The 26,851-nt window shown below is 36.6% G+C and overlaps 3 pseudogenes; 1 reads left to right on the top strand and 2 right to left on the bottom strand.

The window, feature by feature from the left end:
- Positions 1-4,207, top strand: part of LOC125195582 — a 5,319-nt pseudogene extending 1,112 nt beyond the window's left edge.
- Positions 4,208-4,613: 406 nt separating this feature from the next.
- On the bottom strand, positions 4,614-7,377 carry LOC125195581 (annotated as a pseudogene).
- LOC125195580 lies at positions 7,377-21,386 on the bottom strand (annotated as a pseudogene).
- Between the last annotated feature and the right edge of the window lie 5,465 nt (positions 21,387-26,851).

Below are 26,851 nucleotides of genomic sequence, written 5' to 3'. Positions count from 1 at the left end.
AGGGTTTTTGGCCCGGCATTTAACAAGAGATTTTTACATAAAAAATAAAGTTTTGGATTTAGATTAGACGATAAAAAGTTGCTTATTTGACTTTTTTAGTTTATTCCAAAAAATGTATAATCATAGCAAATATTTAGGTTTTTTGTGCTATACATTGCATTTTATGTAATTTAATCAATTGGGATAGTAAAAATGAGGTAATAGTATTATTTTTTGGGGAAGTTGTGTTGTTTTAACATATTACCACTACAATTTTTTGTACAAATGTAATTTATTGAGTAATTAATTAGTAGTACGAAAATTATAATAATTGTAATAATTTTGACTGAAATTATAAATAATTAATGATGATAAAAAAAATTTAAATTACAACTACTACTCCATAAATGCATCCTCCATGAACTTTCAAAGCACGTTGACGCGCATTCACACTTACAACTCAAAATTTTTATAATCGTAAATAATAATTTTAAAATATGGTTTATATATTTTTGTAACAATAAATCAAACAGAATAGAGTTAAAGACTATAAATGGCAAAAATTTTAAAAACCAATGACCACATGACAAAATCTATGAAATGTTAGTTATACTATGATTCTATCTATCTAAATTTTTCCACCAAAATCTTTTTACACTAAGTTTCTATTTATGATTTGTTTGGGAAACTGAACACGACTCTGGGTCAAGTAAACCCTCACTCAATCACAAACTAGCTACAACAATAGGTCAGTTAATTTCAAAAAAAAAAAAAGGATGCTTTTTTTTCCTCATGTTGTTTTCAAACTTTTAGATGATTTTTTTTTGTATTTCGTGGGGTTCTGTTTATTTAGCTTTTTTTTATTATTGTTTTGTTGAATAAAGGATATTGGCTAAAAAAAGTTGGGATCTTTTACAGAATTTGATGCTAAAAAATTGGGTTTTTTGGAGGTCTAAATTGAAGTTCTTGATGTATTGCTTAATGGGTGAGGGAATTTTTGACTGAAATAATCAAGAAAGGGGGGAGTTGACTTGGGAAGTGTCAAGATTTTGGGAGACGTTGGATTTTTTTTTTCCCAGCAATTGGTCCTGATTTTATTGTTGAAGTGAGGTTGTTATTTCTTTTGATGAATATGGATCTGAGTTTTTGGATGATATGGGCGGGATGATAGGAATTTGATCTGTTTTTGGAGGAATTTGGATTAAAAATCTGTTCTTGCAGTTGAACTGAATGGGGTTGTGTTTGTAGTTTGTAGTTTGTATTTTTTCTTGATTTGTACGGTCATTGTTTGCTTGCTATGGAGAATGGAAAGACATGTCGCCCCCTTGAGTTTTGGGCCTCGTATTCGATCTATCAAATGGCCAAAAGTGGCCATAATGCATCTTCGTGCAAGTGGGGACTACCCCCGAGCTGTTGAGTTTGAGTAGGCTTAGCTTGAGTCTCGGGGAAGCTCGGGGGTTGATGCTGACTATGACTACAGTGATGCCGAAGTAGAGGTCGAGGGAGGAGTGAGGTGTCAACGCTGCATCCTAAGCTGCACGGAGCGATTTCCCTTCCACCAGCTGTTCAGAAACACGGGCGTTGATGGATCCGTGGAGGGAAAGAAGCTGAGATATCTCATGAAAGATCTGGTGCCCGAGGGAAGAGTAGGGTACGAGGCGTTTATGGTTTTTGAATTACTTGTACCCCGGGGAAGGGGGCCTCCTCGACCGATGTCTCCACCTGCGTTGATGAGTCTTGTCCCTCACGATGCTTGTGGCCCGGGCCATCAACTACGGGGTGGAGATGATGTATGCTTCTGCCACGTTTCAGATTAAAGAACTCGTGATGGTTGTTCAGGTTGGGATTTTTTGAAGCTTTCATTGATGATGGTCGTTATTTAGTATGTTTGGTTATTGTGTTTGTTTTTTACGTGTTTTGAATTTTTTTAAAAGTGGAGTGATTTAACGGAAAACAGTGAGGAAGGCTATGAATGCAGCTGGGGAAAACAGATTGCTAGCTGTTTCTGGTCTAATATCGCGAAGTTTTGTTTGATGATGGCCGTTGTGTAATATGTTTACCGAGTCATTCTATTCGTTTTATGTGTTTTCGAACTTGTTTTTAAATAAAAAAAACAGTAATCTAAGAGAAAAAAAGTGAGGGGGAAGGCTATGAATGCAGCCGGTGAAACAGATTTTTAGCAGTTTATGGTCTAAAATTTCCACATTTTGATGTTTTGTAAGATGATGGTCGTTGTTTAGTATGATTCACGGACATTGCGTTTTGGGTTTTATGTGTTTTGACCTATGCAGTCAGTAAAAAAGATTGCTCGATGTTTATTTATCTAGAATCACGATATATGCAATTTGGACCGTGTTTTTTTTATATCCCGTTGTTTGTTTTGTATGAAGAAATGATGGTGTGGCTATAATTTTGGATTGGTAGTAGTATGTTAGCTGTCTTTGCATATTGTTGAACTAGTGTTAATTAAAACACTGAATTTTTGTTGGGTCCGAGGGTCTTTGTGTTTATGATCGTGTTCTTCGTTTACCATGCAAACGGGAAAATGATTTAGATTAGCAAACAAAAGATATTGGAATACATTGATTGATGTATGTTCACATATGGTATTTTTCTTCTGATTTTGGTAAGTTTTTCTCTATTGCAGCGTCATCTCTCTGATTTCGTCGACAAAGCTTATATCGAAGATGTGATGCCGATCCTCATGGTCGCGTTTCACTGCGGCTTGCAACAGCTTTCTCTCGCATTGTCTCCAAAGAGTAGCTCGATCCGATGTGGAGAACATCATCCTCGAGAAGGAGCTCCCCCCTTTAGCTTCTCAACGACGCCAAATCACTTCGCCAAATCCAACCAGGACGAGGAGCACAGCTCCATTCAAGTCGACCCTTTGAACGAGAAGCGTGTCAGGGAAAATCCACAGGGCGTTGGGCTCTGACGACGTCGAATTTGAAGAAGCTTTCGAAGGGAAACCGACATCCTTGGATGCCGCCGCGCTCTTTTTACTATGCCGCTGCTTATTGTGTCCCTAAGATCGTGAACGAGGTTCCCAAAACCCCAGAACAATGGGCGTAAACCTCCGGAACTCCGGGGGCCCCACGGTCCTGCACGCTGCTGCGAGGCCAAAAGGGCCCCATGATCATTGTTTAGCTGCTCCACAGGGGGGGTAATGTCTCGGATGCCACGGGGGACGGACAGACGCCCTCACAATCTGGGGCGTAGGCTGACGCGCCCCCCAAAGGGCTTCAACGAGGTGAAGAAGCACGGCCAGGAGACAACGCAGACAGGCTATGCATAGAGGTCCTGGAGAGGGAAATGCGGAGGAATCCGTTTGGGTGGAAATATCACGCTGTCCTCGATGATGGTAGCCGATGATCTGCACATGAGACTTTCCTTTGGGAAAAAAGAGGTAAATTTTAAAGGTTTCGTTTTTCGAATAGTACTATACTGCTGTACTTGCTCGAAATTTTTCTGATATGGCGCGGGATGTATAGTGGCAATGGCGCGCTCGTTGTTTCCTCACGGGGCCCGGCTGGCAATGCAGATGGCGCGTGCAGAATCAACTATGGAGTTTGCTGGACTTTTTGGGTGCAAATGGCGCGTACGGGGGCTTTAAAGAGGTCGATTTGAACGAGATCCCGCCCCCAGCATGTGAGGAGGCTCCAAGCCCTTTAAAAAAATGGTGGGGTTCATCTTTACTGCTGCATTTCCTATTCGATTAGTTGGATTTAGGAAACAAGTGGCTTGAAGTGGTACATACTGCTAAAACGACGTCATTTCACTTGCTGAAACATCGGGTTGTGCTATAAAAGCAAAAACCGAAATGTGGTTTCGTAATTGCAACGCTTTGAAAATCGTATATTTCTAGTTCGGATAAAAGTTGTGTTGTTTGCGGAGATTAAATCGCAGCCGGATTAGGGTTAAGGATAAATAAACACATGCACTATTTTTCTCTCCAATAACTCTTCGATATCTCTGCAGTGGCGTCCGTCGTCGCTTCTTCCCCAACTGCTCCGAAGTTCTCGACCAACTCCTGGAAGACGACACTCGGCTCGCAATGCTCGAGAAGGGCACAATGGAGGAGCAGCGGATGAAGCGAATGCGCTACATGGAGCTCAAGCAGGACGTGATGAAAGCGTTTAGCAAGGACTTGGCCGAACAAAGTGGACGAAATTCTCGCTTCTTCTTCGGGTCGAACTCTCCAAAGGCTAGTAAAGCTAGGAAAAGATAGACGCGTGTAGACGCCGATGTATTCGATATTCGATACACGTGACGTGCATTGATGATTCTGAAATATGAGATGTAATGTAAAAATATACTCCATATCGTTGGCATTCATATTCTGTAATATGAAAATGTGATAGAAAAGTTATAGTATAGCATTATTGTTTTGTAGATTATTAAAGTTTTGGAGTGTAAAACATCATGTAAAAATCAAATGGAAGATGTTGAACAATTTTATTTGATTAAATAAACATTAAAATCCTACTCTAAATCCCTTCATCCAAACTCAACCAAACCAACCAAGGAAAGTAAAATGGGGAAATTCACATTCTTCTTGTTCTATAGTTTGGAATTTGGATTGAACATATTAATAAGCAAAAGAATTTACATAAAAAGCAATTAACTAAAGGAAATTAGATGGATGGAGGAATGGGCCATTTCCTTCCAACTTCAACTCCCCCATTGCAGTGATGGACTCCATTACTATGCCTCCCATTGTAGCTCACATTAACCTGATTCAGTCCCCAGATTCGTATAGTCCGATCATCGCTCGCTGATGCCAGCATATGGGGGTTTGCCGGATTCCAGCTGACACAGTTTACAGCCCCTGTGTGCCCGGCCAACGTTAGTATCAGCTCTCCGAGAGCCTGTGCCATATGTAAACCTACGGAGAGCACACACACGTAAGCAACAAGCAGTGTGATTCAAACAAAACCGTAATTAACATTCGTGTGATTGGTATTTGAAGGATCAGACGACAAATTGAACTAAATTTAGTCCAATTCATCAACGTAGGTATGTAATTGGCCTACATTATCTTTTACACGTCATAACCCTAAACATGCGGATAACATACACATGTAAGCAACGAGGCGCTCGATAATAAGATCAGACGATAAAACAAACTCAAATTTATACAGCTAAGTTATCACCCAAAGTGGAAGCCTGTTAAAACAAAAGCGCGATAGACAAGAGGAGGACAAGTGTTACCTGCGAGTCCTCACTGCCGCTTGAGATAAATGCATGATCTAATCCCCGAAACAAGACTGCAAAATGAAACGGAACGCTTGTGGCCTTTGTATTTAGATACCAGCCTGGGGCTTCCATCGATATTCCAAAGATGGATTTCCCTCGTTCCAGAGGCTGAGGAGCAAGAACTTGCCGTCTTCAGACAAAGAGAACGAGGTTATTATTTGATCCTCCTCGATTAACCTCTCAGACTTAGATTCCCATCCGAACAATAGTACTACAGTTTCTTTACAAACGGTAATGAGCTCTTCGTATTACTAGTGATGCCCAAGTCTGCATTCCTAAGAGTTTTCTGCCCTCTCCAACATTCCAACTCTTTCCCTTCCAAATCCCACATGATGATGCTTTTATCAGTAACACCAGAGAATAAGCTCTTCCCGTCCGGCGCCCATGCACAAGAGACCAAACCAAGGCCACTTTTTTCGTAGATATGGAGGCATTCCCCCAAGGCAACATCCCACGCCTAACTATTTCTTCTGCTCCACATGTAAGGAGTTGGTTGTCATCGGGCTCCACGATATACAGAATACGGATTTTTGATGACCATATAATCTATGTTTTAAAAGAACTTGACTATCATCCATGACCTATCAAAGATAAAACCATAAAAACTAATCATTAAGCAAAGGGTTGGGGAAAAACATCATGTAGAAAAGTTATTCAACACAAATTTTTGTTACATAAAAACTAGAACATACGAGGCTGTTAAAATCAGAAACAATGATCATAACCCATGAAATGTTCAAATGCAAAAATTTCAAAATTATGTACCTATGATTTGACATTAAAACCTCACATACAAGTGAATGAATTAGAATCCCAGTAGAAAATTTAAAAATTAATAAAAGGATAAAGAAAGTGCAAGTGCTTACCTCCCATATAATAACAAGGTGATCACCAGATGATGATGCCAAGTATTTTCCTTGTGAGAAAATTGCAAAACCAATATTTCATTTTTGTGTTCTTGTAATACCTGGTGGATTCCATTAGTAAAAGAGATCAGCAAATGTCATTCTAGTGATTCTGTGAGGATATCAAATCTTTAGAAAACCAAATAAATGCATAGAGAAACTAGTGAATACGTTAAAAGAAAATTTTTGCAATACAAAAAGAGTAGGAATTCCATTTTAAAAGCAGATATGCACTTATTAGTCTGAGCTGTTTATAGGATAGGCTTAGCATGTATTAGGAAACTTTCACAAATAAAAAAGCATCTAAGGGATCACAAGCTGACACGATATGCAACCTTTTAATAGTCATTGCAAAAAAAAAAAAAAAGCCAATTTACCTGCAATGTTTGAGTAGGGATATGGTCTCTCCCACACTGATGATCAGCAAGCAAGACATTTTCCACTGAGGAATTGTGAAACTTACAAGCATCCTTTTGCAAGACAAGGGCCTGCTCGACAAGATGCACCAATCTTTTCTCGGAACTATCACTGTCGGGGGAAGCAACTTGCGTAATTTATCCAATAATTCTTACGAGATTCGAGTTTTGACTCTTTACTAGAAGTTCCATTGACTAAACTTTTGTGATGGAGACAAAGCGAGGAAGACAGCTCTCTAACTCTCTCGTAATTTACGCAAAGTGGAGTGATCTCTGTCCGCAGAGTGTCTTTAAAGCTTCCATGATCTTTCCATCATCTAAAAGTTCTGAGAATTTCTGCTCAAATATTGCAAAAGATGCTAACTTAACTATTGTTTCATCTGTTACACCAAATTTGTGCAACACGGCACACTTTCATCCCATTGACCTTCAAGAATATGTTGCATAAAAAATCTATCTCAGGGGCATGAAATGGAATTCCAGATTCTTCCTCCAGGCATGCCCCTGACTTTGAATAGCCGGCGAATACAATGCCTCGCTATAACACGACAAGTTCAACTTTCTTTATGATACCCTTTGAACCAACAACCTCATCATCCCCTTCAGTTGCCAAAAGCGAGCCATTGAATCAGTAAGTGAGCAACTCTCTGTCTAAGATATAAACTGTTGGGAATACCTCCTGAATCTAAGAGGTCACCTTCACACGTTTCGATGGTGGTTCATCATCCTCTACACCTCCCATGAAAAGCACACTTCAGCCCATATATTTATACTACAGTAAGGAATTGAGATCTGTCTGGTCAAATACTTCAGAAATCACTTATGCTATCTGCAAAAGCAATTGAAAAAGATGTTAACAGATTGGGACCCAAAGATTTATCATTATCATACTATTGAGGGACTAATAACAACAGATGCATTAAACAGTTCCCCCTGAGAATCTCAAAAAGCCCATATTTGTGTGGATAGTAGTCAAAGGATGTAAACAACAATAAAAAACTGAACTTCTAAAATCAAAATAAATAATTTAAGTGTGGTTTAGACAAGCATAATCTAGTCACAATGGGAAAATGGAGAAAACATGGAACCACCAAAAGCTTTGACAGATAAAGGAAAACTAAAATATTATTTGAAATTGCAAATGCATGCTTCACTTACAACTTACAGTTGGGCTTCTTTAGTTTAGGCAACATTAAGAGAGATATAGTATATTGGTACAACAATGTTCTCATTTAGAATTCAAATACCTTTATAACTTTTATCCTTTAATATGTCCAATATACACCTTACTTATTAGTCTCAGATGATACCATTGCATAGAATCGATATGACAAGTACTATGACAAAACAACAACTTATTTCAGCAGTGCATACATTGGAATGATAACAAGTACAGACTTTGCAACTAAGTTTTTCATTTCAAAGGACAACCTAAACTGAACATTCCATTACCATAATCAAGAAAATGGTTTTTCAATCAAGACACTCAAAATAACAGTTAAAAATGCTTACGATCACACATCCGATCACAAAAGTAACAGTCAATGCAATAATAAATCAAAAGGCATCAGCAACAAACCATCACATAATCAGTAGCAATCAAGTCCCCACAAACCACACATAACAAACCACACACATAGCAGCTAGTTTTAATTTTCCCCAATTCCTCAACCAAAAATAAACGAAAAAATCAAACACACAAATCCAACTACCCTACATTCAAAACAATCAAGTGCCCACATTCCAATCAAATAGCTCAAACACAACATCTGCAGTAACCAACAGAGGCAAACTAATCAACTTAAACGCAATCTCACAAGTCCCAAACTTGAGAAATCAAATCAAACTGAAACCTAAAACCCACTGCAAATCCGTCTCACAATTCAGGACAATCGACTCGTTCCAAAAATTCGAAATACAATTGATAATCAGGCAAATCAAACTAAATCCAAATCACGAATCACCGACTCACGGAAATCAAAAGGGCAGCGATTATCGATGGAAAACCGACCCATTTAGGATTGGGAGCGAAATGGATTTGGAAGAGGGATCCGGGTTGGATGGTACTTTGGGTGGTTGTTCAGAGGAAGGATAATATTTTATTCTCTGTTTGGATGTGTGAATTTAGTTATGCAAAGGAAAGAGTAACACTCACTCTAATCATCTAATTTATCTAATAAATTTTCAATCAATGAACAAAAATTTTATTCCATTTTTGTAATCTTGATATGATCATTAAATTTATTGTTGTGGGAGAATTAACTCTAACTTAGGTTTGTGTTAAAATGACAATCCCTCTTAAAATGGCACCGGACACCATTTATATAACAATATTAGGCTACACAGAATATTCAATACGCTAGAAACAATTTATAGATTGCTTTATAGCGTGTTGGATATCTTGACAAAAAAATTCGTATAAAGAGCAACATATTGCGCAGTTTTTGAATTTTTTTTTGCCACGTGGCAGCTTATTATTTGTCCCCGTGTTGCGGTCGAGTTTTTCAATTTTTTTTTTTGCCACTGGCGCCTTATTATTTGTCCCCGTGTATAAATGATTGGCTAGGAATGATGATATGATGTTATTTTAAGAGGTGGCACCCTAACATGCCCCCTAACTTAACTATAAAAACACTAATCTTTTGTTGCTTAATCACTTTTTACTTTCTTATAAAATTACAATACTCTAGTACTTAGAGTAGAATGTTTGGCACACACCTCTTTGGTAAAACAAGTAAACCGTTTAATTCTTTTATTTAGAGCATCACGTTAGTGGTGAACGTCCTAGTCACAGCTAAAACAAAGTGAAAAAGGAAAATAGGAAAATAATTTGTTTTTCTAGTCATTTAATTAGTACTCATTCCGTCCCACTAAGATAACTCATTTTCCTTTTTGATTTATCTCAACCAAAAGCACAAAAGGAGTAATCTTTTTGGGACGGAAGGAGTATTGTTTAGTAGAATTGAGATGCATCCATACTTCTTGGTTATTTAAATGAGAGTGTTTTAGCAGTGGGAAGATTTTCAGTGAGTATTATTAAGACACTAAATGCAAATTCACATTCTTCTTGTTCTATAGTTTGGATTGGACATATTAAGCAAAAGAATTTACATAAAAAGCAATTTACTAAGAAGAAATTAGATGGATGGAGGAATGAGTCATTTCCTTTCTTAACTTCAACTCCCCCATTGCAGTGATGAACTCCATTACTATGCCTCCCATTATTTGTTATCACATTAACCTGATTCAGTCCCCAGATTCGTATGCGTCCGATCGTCACTCGCTGACGCCAGCATATGGGGGTTGCCGGATTCCAGCTGACGCAGTTTACAGCCCCAGTGTGTGCCCGGCCAACGTTAGTATCAGCTCTCCCGAGAGCCTGGCCACCATATGTAAGCTGCAGAGAACGCACACACCGTAAGCAACGAGCAGTTTGATACAAACAAAACCCTATCAAGATCTGTGTGATTGAGTATTTGAAGGAAATCAGACGACCAAATGAACTAAATCTTGTCCAATAGCTTTAACACATCTAAACCAAAAACATGCGGATAACACACACATGTGAGCAACGGCGCTTCGAATCAAACAAAACCTCAAAATAAGATCAGACGATCAAACAAACTCAAATTTATACATCTAAGTTATCAAACAAAAGGAGGAGACATGTGTGTACATGGCCAGTCCTCACTGCAGCTTGAGATAAATGCATAGTCTAATCCCCCGAAACAAGATTGCAAAACAAAGCGGGGGCAGCTTGTGGCCTTGTGACTAGATACCAGCCTGGGGCTTCCATCGATATTCCAAGATGGAGTTCTTAGTTGAAGGCTGAGGCAAGAACTTGCCATCTTCGGACAAAGAGAACGAGGTTATTATTTGATCCTCCTCGATGAATCGCTCGGACTTAGATTCCCATCCGAACAATAGTACTACAGTTTCTTTACAAACGGTAATAAGCTCCTTCGTATTACTAGTGATGCCCAAAGTCAGCATTCCTAAAGTTCTCTGTCGTCTCCAGCACATTCCAACTCTTTCCCTTCCAGATCCCACATGATGATGCTTTTATCAGTAACACCAGAGAATACACTCTTCCCGTCTGGCGCCACGCACAAGAGACCAAACCAAGGCCACTTTTTTAGTATAGAGGCATTCCCCCCAAAGGTAGCATCCCCACCTTCCTAACTAGCTCTCCTCCACATGTAAGGCCATTTGTCATCAGGGCTCCACGATGCCACAGGATACGGATTTCCTGATGACCATATAATCTATGTTTTAAAAGAACTTGACCAGCATCCAAGACCTATCAAAGATGGAAACCATCAAACTTATCATTAAGCAAGGGATGGGGATAACTATCATGCAAGAAAAGTTATTCAACACAAATTTTTGTGTATATAAAAAAACTAGAACATACAAGGCTGCTAAAATCTAGAAACAATGATCATAAGCTGATGAAATGTTCAAATGCAAAAATTTCAAAATTATGTACCTATGATTTGACATTAAAACCTCACATACAAGTGAATGAATTAGAATGCCTGATAGAAGTTTAAAAATCAATAAAAGGATAAAGAAAGAGTAAGTATTTACCTCCCATATAATAACAAGGTGATCACCAGATGATGAGGCCAAGTATTTTCCATTGTGAGAAAACTGCAAAACCAATATTTCATCTTCGTGTTCTTGTAATACCTGGTGGATTCAATTAGTAAAGAAAGAGATCAGCTAAATGCCATTCTAGTGATTCTCTGAGGATATCAAATCTTTTGAGAAAACCAAATATAATGTATAAGAAACTAGTCAATACGTTTAAAAGATATTGATATGTCAATACAAAACAGAGGAGTAGGAATTCCATCTATAAGCAGATATACTTATCGCTGAGCTGTTTATGGATCAGCTATAGCATGTATTAGGAAACTTTCACAAATAAAAAAGCATCTAAGGGATCACAAGCTGACACGATATGCAACCTTTTAATAGTCATTGCAAAAAAAAAAAAAAAAGCTAATTTACCTGCAATGTTTGAGTAGGAATATGGTCTCTCCCACACTGATGATCAGCAAGCAATGACATTTTCCCGACTGAGGAATTGTGAAACTTACAAGCATCCTTTTGCAAGACAAGACACTTAACTCTGACTGAGTTGCACCAATCTTTTCTCTGGAACTATTACTTTTGGGGAAGCAGCATGAAAATTTGTCCAATATCTTACGAGATTCGAGTTTTGACCCTTTACTAGAAGTTCCATCAAGTAAATTTTGTGATGGAGACAAAACGAGGAAGACAACTCTCTAACTCTCTTGTAATTTACGCAAAGTGGAGTGATCTCTGTCCGCAGAGTCTCTAAAGCATCCATGACCTTTCCATCATCTAAAAGTTCTGAGAATTTCTGCTCAAATATTGCCAAAGATGCTAACTTAACAATTGTTTCATCCGTTACGCCAAATTTGTACAGCAGCAACACTTTCATCCCATTGGCCTTCAAGAATATGATGCATGAAAAAATCTATCTCAGGGGCATGAAATGGAATTCAGACTCTTCCTCCAGGCATGCCCCTGACTTTGAATAGCCGAGCAATGCCTCAGCTATAACACGAACAAGTTCAACTTTCTTTATGATACCCTTTGAACCAACAACCTCATCATCCCCTTCAGTTGCCAAAAGCCGAGCCATTGAATCACTAAGTGTGTGTGTGCAAGCTCTCTGTCTAAGATATAAACTGTTGGAAATACCCCTGAATCTATAGAGGTCACCTTCACACGTTTCACGGAGGTTCATCATCCTCTACCACCTCCCATGAAAAGTACACTTCAGCCCATATATTTATACTAAACTACTAAAGTAAAGAATTGAGATCTGTTTGGTTAAATGCACAGATATCTGCAAAAAGAAATTTAAAAGAGATGTTAACATATTGGGACCAAAGATTAATCACACTATTAAGGGACTCAGAGCACATATATTAAAACAGTTCCCTAATGAGAATCTCAAAGTATTATATTTATTGTGGATAGTAGTCTCCACGGAAACAAATAAAGTGATGCTGGCCAAAAGGATGTAAAACAGCAATAAACTTGTAAAATCAAAATTAAAATGCATGGTTTAGACAAGTATAATCTAGTTTGGAGACACGAAAACCCCAAAAAGGCTTTGGCATATAAATGGAAAACTAAACTACCATTTGAAATAGCAAGTAAATAGCTTCAATTACAGAATCAAGTTAGGTTCTTTTACAATTCAGGCAACATTAAAGAGAGAGGTATTGCAGCCCTTAATTGGTTCAGCTATGTTCTCTCATTATAATTGAAATATCCTTTATAAACTTTTACCCTATACATGAATGCCCAATATACACCTTACTTTTAGTATTTAGACGATACCATTGTATAGAATCGATAAGACAAGTTCTATGACAAACCAACACACTTATTTCGAGAGCGTACATATACAATTGTGATATGAGTAAAAGCTAGAGAGAACACAAACTAGAAATGAATATGGAAATTGATAAAGAAATGAAAGGGACAGAACCCTAAACAAGAAGGGCAATTCTAACCCTCTTGATCGTCCATCTATATATATAGATGAATATATTAAGGGTTCTGTTTCAATCAAATCTAAACAAATCAAAAAGTAAATAATATCCTAACTTGACTTGAATAAAATAGCAAAATAAAGATAACTAATGGAAATAACAAAATAAAGATAACTAATGGAATAATAAATCAACTAAGATAATATTCCATATCTTGTAATCTTCTCCCATATCTTCATATCAGTACATATCAAATTGCATAGAATTTGCCACAAGTTTTTCATTTCAAAGTTATCACCATTCCATCACACATCAATCCATGGCTAATCAAGCAATCAAGTACCCAACCATCTCCTTAGTTTTCCATTTCCCCAATTCCTCAACCAAAAAAAGAGAAAAATCAAACACACCAAACCAACTACCCTACATTCAAAGCAATAAACTGCCCACATTTCAATCAAATCAGCTCAAACACAACATCTGCAGTAACCAACAGAAGCAAACTAATCAAACTGAAATCAACTAAACGCAATTGCACAAGTCCCAAACTTGGAAATTGAATCAACCTGTAAACCTAAAACCCACTGCAAATCCGTCTCACAATTCAGGAAAATCAACTTCGTTCCAAATTCGAAAAATAATCAGGCAAATCAAACTAAATCCAAATCGTAAACCACCGACTCACAGATAATCAAAGGGCAGCGATTATCGCGCGATGAGGACAAATGGAACCGACCCGTTTAGGAATTGGGAGCGAAATGGATTTGGACGAAGGGATCCGGCTTTGTGTGCAAGGAAGGATAATATTTAAGTCTCTGTTTGGATGTGTGATTTTATTCAAAATTAAATAGTTGTTGTTTGTGTTTTTTCTACTTCCAATTTTATCTAACAATTTAATTTTCAATTAATGAACAAATTTTTTGTTCATTTTTTGTAATCTGAATGTGATCATTATCAATTATAGAACACCATTAGTTTTTAAAATTATAAGAGAGTGACACGTCTCATCAATGATCAAAGTATATACCAAAGTACAATTTCATGGTCTTCATAATTTGATAGATCTATCAATTCATTCATTGAATGTTAAATAAACATGTATTTGGAATTAGTACACGAACAAATCTGGATTTTCATTGTACATGACTGATCTACCAAACGATATTTTGGGACTTAATTTGCTAATTAAAATATACTCTCTCCGTTCATAAAAAATGACAAAATTGTGAATGACAAGTTTTAATTTATATTGATAAAATAAGAAAAATGAAGACAAAATATGGAGAATAGGTATTAGTGGATCATGGGATCCATATTTAGATTGACGTGTATGGTTAATATTGATTGTAAAATTTTATTTTTAGACTTAGTCTAATTTTGATAGACACCTCAAAATAGTAAAACTAGCCTATTTTTTATGAACGGTATAATAATTTAAAAAATAACACTAATCTTTGTGTTGTTTAACCACGTTTCACTTTCTTGTAAAATTGAATACTCTAGTTCTAAAAGAAGAATGTTTGGCGCACACCTCATTGTGTTTCCTTCACTTTTTCATTTCACTGCCAAACAAAGTGAAAAAAGAAAGGACATTAGGAAAATGCTTTGTTTTTTGGTTTATTTATCAATTATAGTTATTTAATTATTTACTCCATTTATTTGGAGTTCAATTGTATCCTCATTTCAATGTGAACGTTTTAAGCAGTGGTTGGATTTTCAAAGAGACATTTTTCAAACGTTTCTTTATCAATGGTGCATTAATAAATAATGCTAGTATTATTTTATCTTTTATTATTTCAAGTTTTCATCTGAAAAATAAAATATTACACCGTATGATTAAATAGTCATAGAGCCCTATCCAATCTAATTAATTTGAAAAAACTATCTAGGGCCCGTTTAGAGTGGAACACGAGAAAATAAACAAAAAGCAGGTCCAATTGAATGGCCGATTCTATACTAGTTTAAAAGCCCATATTAGCTCAAAATAAATTTGAAAGGCCCAACTGACTAAACAATACACGTACCTAATGTAAGAATACCTTACTTGTCACAAGAGGTGGCCACGGTTCGAAAACTGGCGGTTCCGGTTCATCGATATCTTGAACCGTAACCGGCCCGGTTCCGGTTCATTTTTTTTTTTAAATCTTAGAGTTATAACTTTTATTGCAATTCTATAATAAAATCCAAAGAGAATTGATAATGATAAAGAATTGCAATTTTATTGATTTGAAACTTTGAATGTAAATTTCTATAATACAATATTACAATTACAAGTTACAAAATACAACAATACAACTATACACTTGAATTTAAAATTTAAATACAAAATTACAATTTACAAAAAACATATTAAAAGTAAAGTTGAAACAATTAGAAAAAAAAAATAAAAGGAAAAGGACTTGAAATTCAACTTAATGCTCAATTGCATTGAGGAATCAAAGTCCACATAGTTCTCTTACCTTGCTTACCTTGTTGGTTGGCGTTTGACGACGTTGGCCTTCATTCTCCACCTTCATCCTCGGTGTCGTGTGAAGGTTTCCTCACTCTCTTCACGAGCATCCCAATCTGGTTCTTGCGCTCTCTTTGCAGCTTTTCCCCAATAATCAAGTAACATCACAACTTCCATATTTCTCGCGGAGAGTTTGCTTCTTCTCACGTCCAAGACACATGCCCCAAACACCGAAGCGGACTCGACGACTACGGTGGAAGCCGGACGCAAAGATCTCCTTAGCCATTGACGCAAGTATGGGATAATTTTTCTCGTGTGTTCCCCACCACTCTAGGACGTCGATTTGGGCTGTGGGGACCTGCATCACTAAAAGTATGGTGGCGTGCTTCCAAATAAAAATCTAACCGCTTACGATCCCATTGAGGTGGACCTTGAACTCGAGCCGTGGCCGTAGCCGTATAAGTCGGCTAATTGTGATCGAGCATCGGGTCATCATAAGCAAAACCAAAACCGCCGTATTGCTGCGGTTGAGGAGCAAGTTGTTACGTGGGCGAATTTGGTGGTACGGTTATACTTTTCTTCATATTCGGCAAAGAGAGTACACAAACTACTTTTAAATTGAGCTTGAACAAGTGATCTATCGGAATGGTTAGTTCAAAACTCTCGAGGTTTCATCATCATCATAAGGCAAATTTTGAAGTGGACTAAGATCAATAGAACGCAAATTTTGATAATAGAAATCTAAGATCTTAGTTGTGCCGGCTAATTTCCATTTCGGATCCAAACACTTAGCAATTAAAAACACAATTAGAATTTCACTAAAATACTTCAACCATTTTTCAATCATATAAAATAAAACACACATTAACTCATGAGATCTAGCATTTTTCATGCATGTTTTAAAACCAAGTGCTATATACATGCAATGCTCTAACACACGAACAAATGTGCAATAGTAAACACCCGATAATTCAACGTCGCACATTTGAAAGCTTTGAACAATTGACATAAACTCATGCTTTGTCCCACAATTAGGCGTAAGAACTATATCACCATAGTTAGTTCTAAAAAAATCGCAAAAGCATCTTTATGCTCCAAAGTAGAATTGAGGCAATCATATGTAGAGTTCCATCTAGTAGACACATCCATTATGAAAGTTGTATACCTGATGTTTATCTGACAATATTTTTTTCCCAAGCCTTGCCCAAACTTAAAATGGATCGCTCTAACTGCATTTCTAATAGGATCAACATGCTTTTGCCATAAAAAAGCGCATCTTGTACACATAAGTTCAAAATATGACATACACATCTTTGATGAAAATACTACCATCGATAATCGGAGACACGATCAATCAAGTCGCTAATACTTGCGATGAGCGTTGCATTAATCAAAAGCAATAGAAAACACCTTATTGCATAATTGATATTCATTCAAAACTTGAATAATTAAATAAGCAATTGCATTTGCAGTGTGTGGTGTAGGAAAATCTCTAAAAGCAATTAAACGTTTGTTCAAAGACCAACTATTGTCCATAAAGTGAACCGTAATTCCCATGTATGCATGCTTTTGGAAAGCGTCAGTCCATACATTAGAGCAAATATTCACTTTGTGTCCCAAGTTACTCAAATATTGTGATAAATCTTTTTTCATTTCATAATATTGATTTTTGGTAGATCGTTAATACTAGTTCTAGGTAGTCTTTTTGAGTTCAAATTATAACACTCTTTCATCGAATCTTCGTAATCTTGCAGTCCATCGTCCTCATTATCATCGCTTTATATTAACATTAACGTCATCAATATCGTAATCATCAACCGAGATGTAATTATCAGCATCGGATTCGGCGCCAACCGCGCCATGACTCACCCAATTGGCTAGTGCAATGGCTGCAATATCGATGATCTTCTTCCATCTACAAATAGTAGTATATACGAATTAGAATTTAGAAGATGAACATGAAAAATCATGAACTCAAACTTATTAAGTTATGTATAAAAAATAATATGCAAAATATTTTATAACTTACTTGTAGCGAACACCTCAGGGATGGGAAACCTCTTCCAAAATTTCTCACGAGTAGGTCGTCGTGATTTTTTCGGACGGTAGATTGATCTCGTTAGGTATGGTATACGAAAAGCATGTTTCAACAAGTTTCGCTCGAATAGAATCTTGCTTGTATACGTAAAATCTATAATCCACTTTTAACCCGATTAATATTATTGAGCAGTCCCAACGAATAGAATCACTATTATTATGACATTGTGTTTGCTTGTGCATTTATAAGATGTTTTATAAACATTTAAATGCATGAAGTAAACAAAGTCTAAGTCTTTGCTTAGTAGACCGGTTGTGGGCGTCGTCCCCTTTAAGGTAACACGGTCGGATCTATGCAATGCTTTGCAAAAGAAAAAAAGAATTTCACAACTTAGATAGGCTTTGGCTACCTATCGTGAAAGGTTGCAATGTCAGTCCGCATATTTCTAAGCCTTACTGAAATAAGATGACATTGGGTGGTATAGCAACGAACGGATCTAAAGCAAGACGTGTCTTTATGCTATCTACGAAAGGCTAGGTCTTGATAAAATACTATTTCTTAATCTACATATGTTAGCATTGAGCATACGGTATTGGTTATGCACTACTTTGACTTATCAAATGGTGCGGGTTTTAACCCAATAATCGATATATTGGGTAGTGGTGATTATTATCTAGCGGTGCTAGGATTGCTATTATGTTGAAACATGCGCGAGTGAGTCTCGTTTGATAATGTCCTCAAGAGGAGCTCGAACAAGGTTTTATTATTCGGAAAACGCGGTTGAGTTTTATTACTCTATGAATAAATAAATAAATGTTTCTTGCTAAGTCCACTCTTGGAATTAATAAGATATTAATTAATTAAGTCCATAGGACATTAATTAATTAATGGACATTTATATCTTAAGCGAGAAATAAATAATAAACAAAGTGGAAACTCGGATTACTTGTAATTTCGGATTTGGATGAGGAGAGTTCAATATTACTTCGTAGTGGCTGCTCGTAATATTCCAATATAAGCTTGTATTAAATTGTGGGTTCAATTTAATTAGTAAAAAGCTAATTGGGCGAGCCCATATCCAAAACCTTCCATAGATCCGTATGAGGCCCAAAAGGAACTTAATATAAATAGGAGAATAAAGGAGACAAATAATAATTATTATTACTCATAATTTTCGTTCCCTCTACTAGAGGAGTTAATTCTCCATAATGGAGAAGGATTTCTTGTCTTTATTCGAGTCATAGTATTTGATAAGATCGGCCACCGATGTCGAGATACGGTTCGGGAACCGAGAGAGAAGATCCGTGGTCTAGTATTGAAGATCATCGTGGAGAAGGCGCGAGCAATCGCGATTCTTTGGAGAATCAAAATCGGTAACTCTAAACGTAGAATTCATGTTTTAGGATTCTTATCTTTGAGCATGAATTATTTGCATTCAGCATGCAATTATCTGTTTAACATGTGAATTGATTAATCGCATAATCGGTCAAATAGATCCTACGTCGTTTATTTGTTTTATACAAGTCTTAGCTATCGAGGGCACCAAACCCCATCATGATCTTCGGCAATTCCTTTGCCCGTCGATCACGGTCACCACCACCACGAGAGAAGACATATTTTTTATAGTAATGTAGTTGAACAAGTTGTAACTAATATAAAGAGCAAATTATGAAAATTGATGAACAACTTAGGTAAACAAGTAGAGAGCAAATTGAGAGAATGAGGCGAGAATAGAGAATTAGAGATTGAGAGAGAAATCCTTGTTAACACAAGAATGGGGTGTGTAGAAGTGATGAAGAAGGGGGTATTTATAGATAAAAATGGGGAGAAATCTGATATTAAAAAAAATAATAAAAAAATTTGAAATTCAAAATTTGAAAACGGTCGAAAACCGCGGTTCTGACCGACTCCGCCGGTTTTGTCGAAAACCGGCGGTTCGCACCTTTTCGGACCTCGCGTCAGCCTAAACCTACGCTAAACCCTAGCCCTAAACCGTGGACGGCGGTAACCTACCTTTCGGACCTACACGCACCTACGAACCCTGCAACGTACGGCTACATTTCCGATTAACCGCGGTTCCAAACCAGGTAACGTCGATTCGATTGCATATTTTTTGAACCGTAACGAACTGTAAAAACTGTGTAACCGTGTTCATTCGGTTCCGGTTCAACCGGTTGGAAACCGCGTTACGCGGTCGGTTTGGTTTGGCCACCTCTACAATCACATGGAAAAAGGGTAACATTACATTTCTCGCTTTTCACAATAACTTGTCTGCCAAAGACGAAAGGAGTAAGTTATAAAATTAAGATGACTCCTAAAAATTGAAATAGATGAATTAGACAATCAAGTGTAACAGATAGGCTTTAGGGTTTAGAATTTTATAAATTATAGAATTCTCTATCATTTTGATTCATTGAGAATTAAGAAATAAAATACTTCTTTTCTCATTCTTGTTCCAAAACCCTAGAACTTCAACTAGGGAATTATCGATTTATTTCCGTTCAATCTTCGCGTGCTCTACAAATCGCTCGATAGGGAACTTAAACCCTATCACTTGTTTCCTAGGATGTCCACCTTACAATTTTAGGTACAAAATCTCAATTTAGATAGTCCAAATATTGTATGAGAAACCAAATATAATGTATAGAGACACTAGTGAATATGTTAAAAAGATCGATATGTCCATACTAAACAAGAGAAGTAGCAGGCCAACTTTCTCTTGATGGATGCTAGAGTTTATATATAATCAATCAATGCAAGATGTTTTCTTAGAAAAGGAAAAATACAATATGTGTTCCCTTAAAACAATTTGAAATACACACACAACAGAATACAATCAACAACACTTTTCTCAAATTTATTCCAGTCTACAATGCCTTTTATTTTCAATCTCTCAAGCCATGCTTGACAATGGACCAATATCCACATCCAATATTTTGGAGATTAACCCGAATTTTTATCTTCGTTGCAATGTGTCTGGTTGTAAGCATTTCAAACTTCCTCAGATACTCCATCGACCCTATTTCCTGTGGGAGTTTCTTCAGGTGTGGACAGTTCTTGAGTTCTAGTTTCTCGAGAAATGGCATTGCACCTTCTCCAACTTGTATATTTCTCAGATTCCACAACTCATTGATGTTAAGGACGGAGAGATGAGGAAACCCGTTGTCCTTGATCACCATTTCTCGACCAGTGTATGCATTCCTCAGTTTGAGGCGCTGTAGAAAGGGCATCTTCTCTATTGCTGGCATGGGGTCTTCACCAAGGCAGTATTTACCAAAACCAACTCTTTAGCATCACGCAGTTCACATAGTGTTTTAGGGAGCCTAGCCAGACATCCATCCAGTTTGAGTTTTTGGAGTTTATATATCAGTATACCAATCTGGTCCAAACATGGCATGCTTCTGAAACGAAACCCTCTCAAGGTAAGGCATAAGCTGATCATGATCATATTAGTCAGTGATGCAAACAACTTGCTTACATTCGAGTTTTCATCAATGTCTTCAATGCCCAAGAAAGCAGAAGCCTACTTGGCGTAAAGACGCTCAAGACCTCAAACACCAAATCATAAATCGAGATGTAGGTTACAGTGGTTAGCTTCCATAAGTCTATTTTCAAAGGCTCCGAGCAAACCACATCAGACATGTAGAGATAGCGAAGGGTAGCTATTCTCCATATAATATCTGGCACCTCAACCATAAAGTTCTGAGCTATATCAAGAACCTCAAGCTGTTCCAAGCCCCCCAATGAGTGTGGTATGTTGGTTAGGTAATTGTTTCTCAATCCCAAGTATCTTAAATTCGTCATTGTGCCAGTAGTTTTTGATAAAGTCTTCACCCAAAATCTTCCATATCGAGTACCTTAAGTAGTTCAAAACTCTCCCAATAAGACGAGCAAACATTGTCCAAGTAGCCACCACCTCCATGGAAGATGAGAGAAATAAGGTGTTTTCCGTTTTGATTTGTGGAATGACTAAACTTCTCTCTTCCACAATGGATAACACGATGATGAGGATTTTGAGAGAGTCTACTATTTCCATTGCTCCTAATGACCTCAAGGCCTATCTCCTTCTCTGCTATTTCAATGGATAGCATGTGCAATAACGGATTGAGCGATATTTTCCCGTTTCACAGTAAAGTGAGCCACGTTTCCACGACATTAATAATCGAATCTTTAGCTAAACTATCACATGGGTTTTCAATCATCTGTGTTTTCATGTTGGACGATGCTCCACTTGCAATCCAAATCTGTTTCAACTTTTCTTCTCTCATTATTGCATTTTCCTTAAAAAGGGACAAATGCAAGAAATATGGCTTGACTTCAGTATCCAATTTGTGATACATTGGTTCCACTAATTTCAATAATCTACCCAAATCAATTGACTCAAAATTTCTTCCCATTCCATCCCTAAAGTCTTTGGTTTGCTTTCTGCCTTGCAACATCTATTATAGCTATCGGCAAACCCCCACATTGTTTCAGCATCTCTTTGCCCTTCCTCTCCAACTCCTTTGAGAATTTGTTCTTCTCATCATTAATAATTTTATTAATTGTTCTAAAAAACAATTGCCAGCTCTTATCAGATTCTAAAGCTTTCATTTCATGAGCATAATGGATGCATGCGTTTTCAATGACATAGCGGCTGGTAAACATCAACGTACTTCCATTGCCTGAATACATAGACATGTTAAGGACAATTAACGGCAAACGGAGGCTCAAATCTAAGATTGTCAAATTTTACACAACAATACCAGATTTATGGTCCATTTGCTAAAGTAGATAACTCCATAATAAGGGGCCATATGACCGGATATATGTATTCTTATCATATTTTGCCAAGGTGTTGAGCTGCCAATTGAGGACAACATATTACTTTAAGTCAAAGTGACTATTATCAGCAAATCTCTGTAATATACCACTCCCTCCTCTGTCCCCCAATATGTGTCCACTGACTCGATACGGGTTTTAAGAAATATAATAGAAAGTGAGTTGAAAAAGTTAATGGAATGTGTCCTACTTTTATATATTAATTTTAAAATGTGAGTGAGAATGAATTTAGTATAATGTAGGTCCACTACAAAAATGATAAAATAAAGTGAGACAATTAATATGAGACATACCAAAATGGAAAACTAACACATAATAGGGGACGGAAGGAATACTATACAAGGGTTGTGAATTGTGATACATGCAAAATCTCAATATGACAATATTAATGACAAACTACAGAACCAACACAACAAAGTTCATTATTAGACCATTTTTAGTTCATTCTAAAAGTTTAGAATTTTGAAACAGGGTGGTCATTTAGATAACAAAGAGGTCATTTTTTTTATCGTTTTTAGTTCATTTAGATAGCAAAGAGGTCCTTCCATGATCAGCCTCTAGCTCCAGCGATGGCACCTGTAACAGCTTGTAAGCTTGACGGAACTGCAGCCATATGATGACAGATTTGAATTCTGTTCACCCCAGCTCCCAATGTAGTGGACTTGGCCTATAAATAGGATATTCATTCTATGCTTTCTACATGCCAAAAAAAGCAAAAACATCCTCTGCATCAAAAGATTTTTTCCCTCTCTCAAATATTCTTGAAGCTCTTACCCCCCTACATTTTTTTGCAAGCATTCCGTCAGCGATTGCAAAAAAAGGTTAAGCGGTTTATCTCGGGGGGAAGTTAACCCCGAGAGCACTAGGCGTATCTTGTCTTCAGGAGGACTCTTTGACTGCTGTTAAATTTACGGTTTTGTTGTCTCTATTCTATTTTGTTAATTCCGTTATTGTAATTTCTCCATTTTCTTATGGATTGTTTCCCAAAGCAGTGTATCTTTTCCATTTTCTACAACAGAAAAAGATTGTGAGAGTGATTCTTCATCAAAATGGTTCTGTGCAGAGCAGAACATTAAATAATAAAAGTTTTAGGTTAAAAATTTGGTTTCTTTTTTTGGGGGTTTGTAAACACATCATTCTAATCAATAGAGGTCTATCGTTTTTTTGCATTTCATACACATGAAAAGGTTTGGATGAAAAAAGGGTAAATCTATTTTCCTCGCATTTTTTGGTATATTGCTTATGCTTATGCTAGTTCTGATTTTAGAATAAGTTGGATGTAAATTTGTTAAGTGTCGTTTATTGGTTATGGAGGTGATGAGTTCGGTTATAGACCCCGGGAATGGAAAAACCCGAAAGGTTATTTGTAGTATAGATGTGGTTTCAATGAACATATATTGTCACACAGATTGCGGTATCAAGTCTTAGTAGTTTTGAACCCCAAGTGATGATTAGGCATCTTAACTGGCGGAGAAGGGACCTGATGTTGAAAGGTGCTTGAGGAATTATCCCCAAACCCTTTCTAGCCGACAAGAAAAATTACTTGACTTTATTCACCCTCTAAATTTATTCATTCTACAAACGGTGGTGAGCCAGTGCTATGTAAAGGAGAAGTCCCATAAACGGGTGAAAAATTGTCATGGATGATGAGCTTGTCTCTCTATCATGAATGACAATGGGAAAAAAATTTCAAAAAGAAAAAATTTGCATTGCAAGTGGGTCTCAATCAAGGGTGAAATTGATGATGCAAGCCTACAAGGGAGGTTTTGTCGGGGAAATTTTTTTTTAAAGATATGGTATTGATTCGGATGTGTTCACTTTTGTAAAATGACTCTATTTTAGTGTTGAGCATGGTAGTTGTAGAAAATGTTTTTTATCAAATGGATTAAAGATGACATTCATTCATGGAAATTTTAGATGAGTATTATATAAACCTTGGGGGTTTCGAGAAAAAGGAAAAAAAAATCTTGTGTGTAAGTTGAAGAAAAATTTGTATAGTCTAAAACAAGCTAAAAGTATTTTATAAGAAGTTTGATGTATTAATGATGGATTTTGGTAGTTGTTGTTACTATAAGAGGATATTTAGGGCGGGGGGTACCCCCATAATATATTTTGGGTTCCATGACTAATTTTTGGGAACTACCCACGGGTTTAAATTTTAGGTTATTTTAGTAGGGAGGGAAAATTTAGTTAATTATCTAGATCCAAGGATTAATTTGGGGGGGGTTTTCTTATAAACCAAAAGATCATTTTAATAGGTTTTGTTTTACGAAACCCCATAGTGGAAATTTAGAAAAAACCTTTTTTCCCAAAAGTTGTAAAATGTCAATCAACCCCCGTTCCCGATTGACCCTCGTGGGAAAAAACCCTCTCTAATTCTTTTAGTCTCCTTTTTCTTTTTTCTTTTTTTTCTAATTTTGTTTAAAGTATTTTTTTTTTGGGGTAGCACATTTTCATTTTTGTTATTCATTTTCCTTTTCATTGTTTTTAATTATGTTTATTTTCTAGACAGGATTGTTTACTATACTTTTTTATTTTTATTTTCCTATTTATGTTTGTTATGTTTGTTGATTTTAATTTTTTTTTTATTATTTATACTCTATTATTTTTTTTAATCATTTTAATTGTAACATTTCAAACAAAAAATTCTTAGTTCTTTATTCTTTTTTTTTTTAATATGAAATTCTCATTTTTAACATTTTAGATAATACTCCCCGCCCCCCTTTAGGGGTCACATTTAAGTTCACACCATTTTAAAAAATGAAAGAAAATTGGGGGTGATATAATTAAGTCCTTTTTTTTATTTAATTTTATAATAAAATATGAGTGAAAAAAGGGTTTGTGGAATTTAAGCCTAATATCTATATTAATATTCTCGGGAACTCTTAATGTGGCCAATAAAATGGTAACGGGGGTCCTATGGGGCGGGGGGAAATATTATTTTTAGTACAATAGATTAATAAAAAAGTTATTAGTACTATTTAAATAATTTTATATATTTAACATACAATTCGTACCAAATAAAAAAATCGGAAACGCCACCGATAAGTGTGACGAGAGGTTATCCGTTATTATATGTTGATGATATGTTGATCTCAAGAGGCGATGCAAGAAGATGGATCAATTGAAAAAACAATTGTCTAACGATTCTCTGAAAGATCTTGGAGAGGCTAATCAGATTTTGAGCATAAGACTCGGCGTGACAAGAAGTGGGGAAAATTGTATTTTGAACCTTACTGGAAACGTTATGGAAAGATTTGACATTATGATTAAAAAAGCTAGTAAGTGTGCTTTGAGCGTTACGTAAGATTGCAAGTTGTCGAGTAAAAGAGAAGAAATGTTGAAATGATGAAAGGTCCTTTTGCTAACTTGAAAGGTCTATGCTTAGCAGTACGGTATTATATATGCAATGGTTTGACGAGTCTGATATTGCACAAGTAGTGAGAGTAGTGAATCGTTCATGGGTCATTTGAGCAAACAACATTGAGAAACATTTAAACGGCCTTTGATATTTAAGAGATACCGCATAAAAGGTTTTATTATGTTTCAATGGAAAGAAGTTGAGTGATAGGTTGTGTGGATGCAGCCCTACCCGATGGAGAAGAGCACAATGAGTTGGTGGAAGCAAGTAAGGAGATCGTGTGGTTGCGTTTCTTAGATGAACTTGGGCTCGGAGTGTCATTTTCTTAGCAAAGAATCAAGCATTTCATTCTAGAAAAACATGAAAGAGTTGAAGTATCATTACATTAAACACTTGTTGGTGATGAAAATCCTACAATTTGAGAATATACTTGGAAGCGAGTCCAACATACATGTGTACTAAGTTGACCTTAAAGAAGATGAAGTTATGTATAACTTCAATTGGTTTTAGAACTTGAAGAGAAGATTAGGCGATATCTCCTACCATATCTAGGCTTTGTTTCCTTATGTTTTCTCTTGAGATATGTTTCCTAGTGTGGCTATAATTAGTGTTCTCTAAATAGAGGTACCCCCCCACATTAAAATCATTTGGAAATGTTTTTCCATGCCTTGTAAAAAAATTTTAATTTGTATTTCTACTTATAAGGTGAATACGTTTAACCATGGAGAATTAATTGTAAGATAAGAAATAAAGATGAACATACCTTCCTCCGGAAGACCACTCAAGATGGATTCCAAGCGCATATTTTTTGGCACGTTGTCTAGAACTATGAAATGTGACTTTCCTTGCATGTGCCAGTGCAGCCATCGTTGGAGACTTTTGTTGTCCATTTCCTCCACATATAATGGACCCCCAAACTTGTGTATTTCCCACAAGCCCCTCATTCACCTTGTGTCACTAGAAAGTTATCCATGCCGGTGTTTGAATTTCTGAATGATGTCCGGTGGTTGTATACTTGTCTGGCTAGAGTTGTTTTTCCCCGAACCAAGCATGCCTTTGATACGGATCAATTTAAAACGTGTCGACT

Source organism: Salvia hispanica, chromosome 6, assembly GCF_023119035.1.
Source record: "Salvia hispanica cultivar TCC Black 2014 chromosome 6, UniMelb_Shisp_WGS_1.0, whole genome shotgun sequence".
Taxonomy (NCBI): domain Eukaryota; kingdom Viridiplantae; phylum Streptophyta; class Magnoliopsida; order Lamiales; family Lamiaceae; genus Salvia; species Salvia hispanica.
This window is presented reverse-complemented; position numbering and strand designations above follow the sequence as displayed.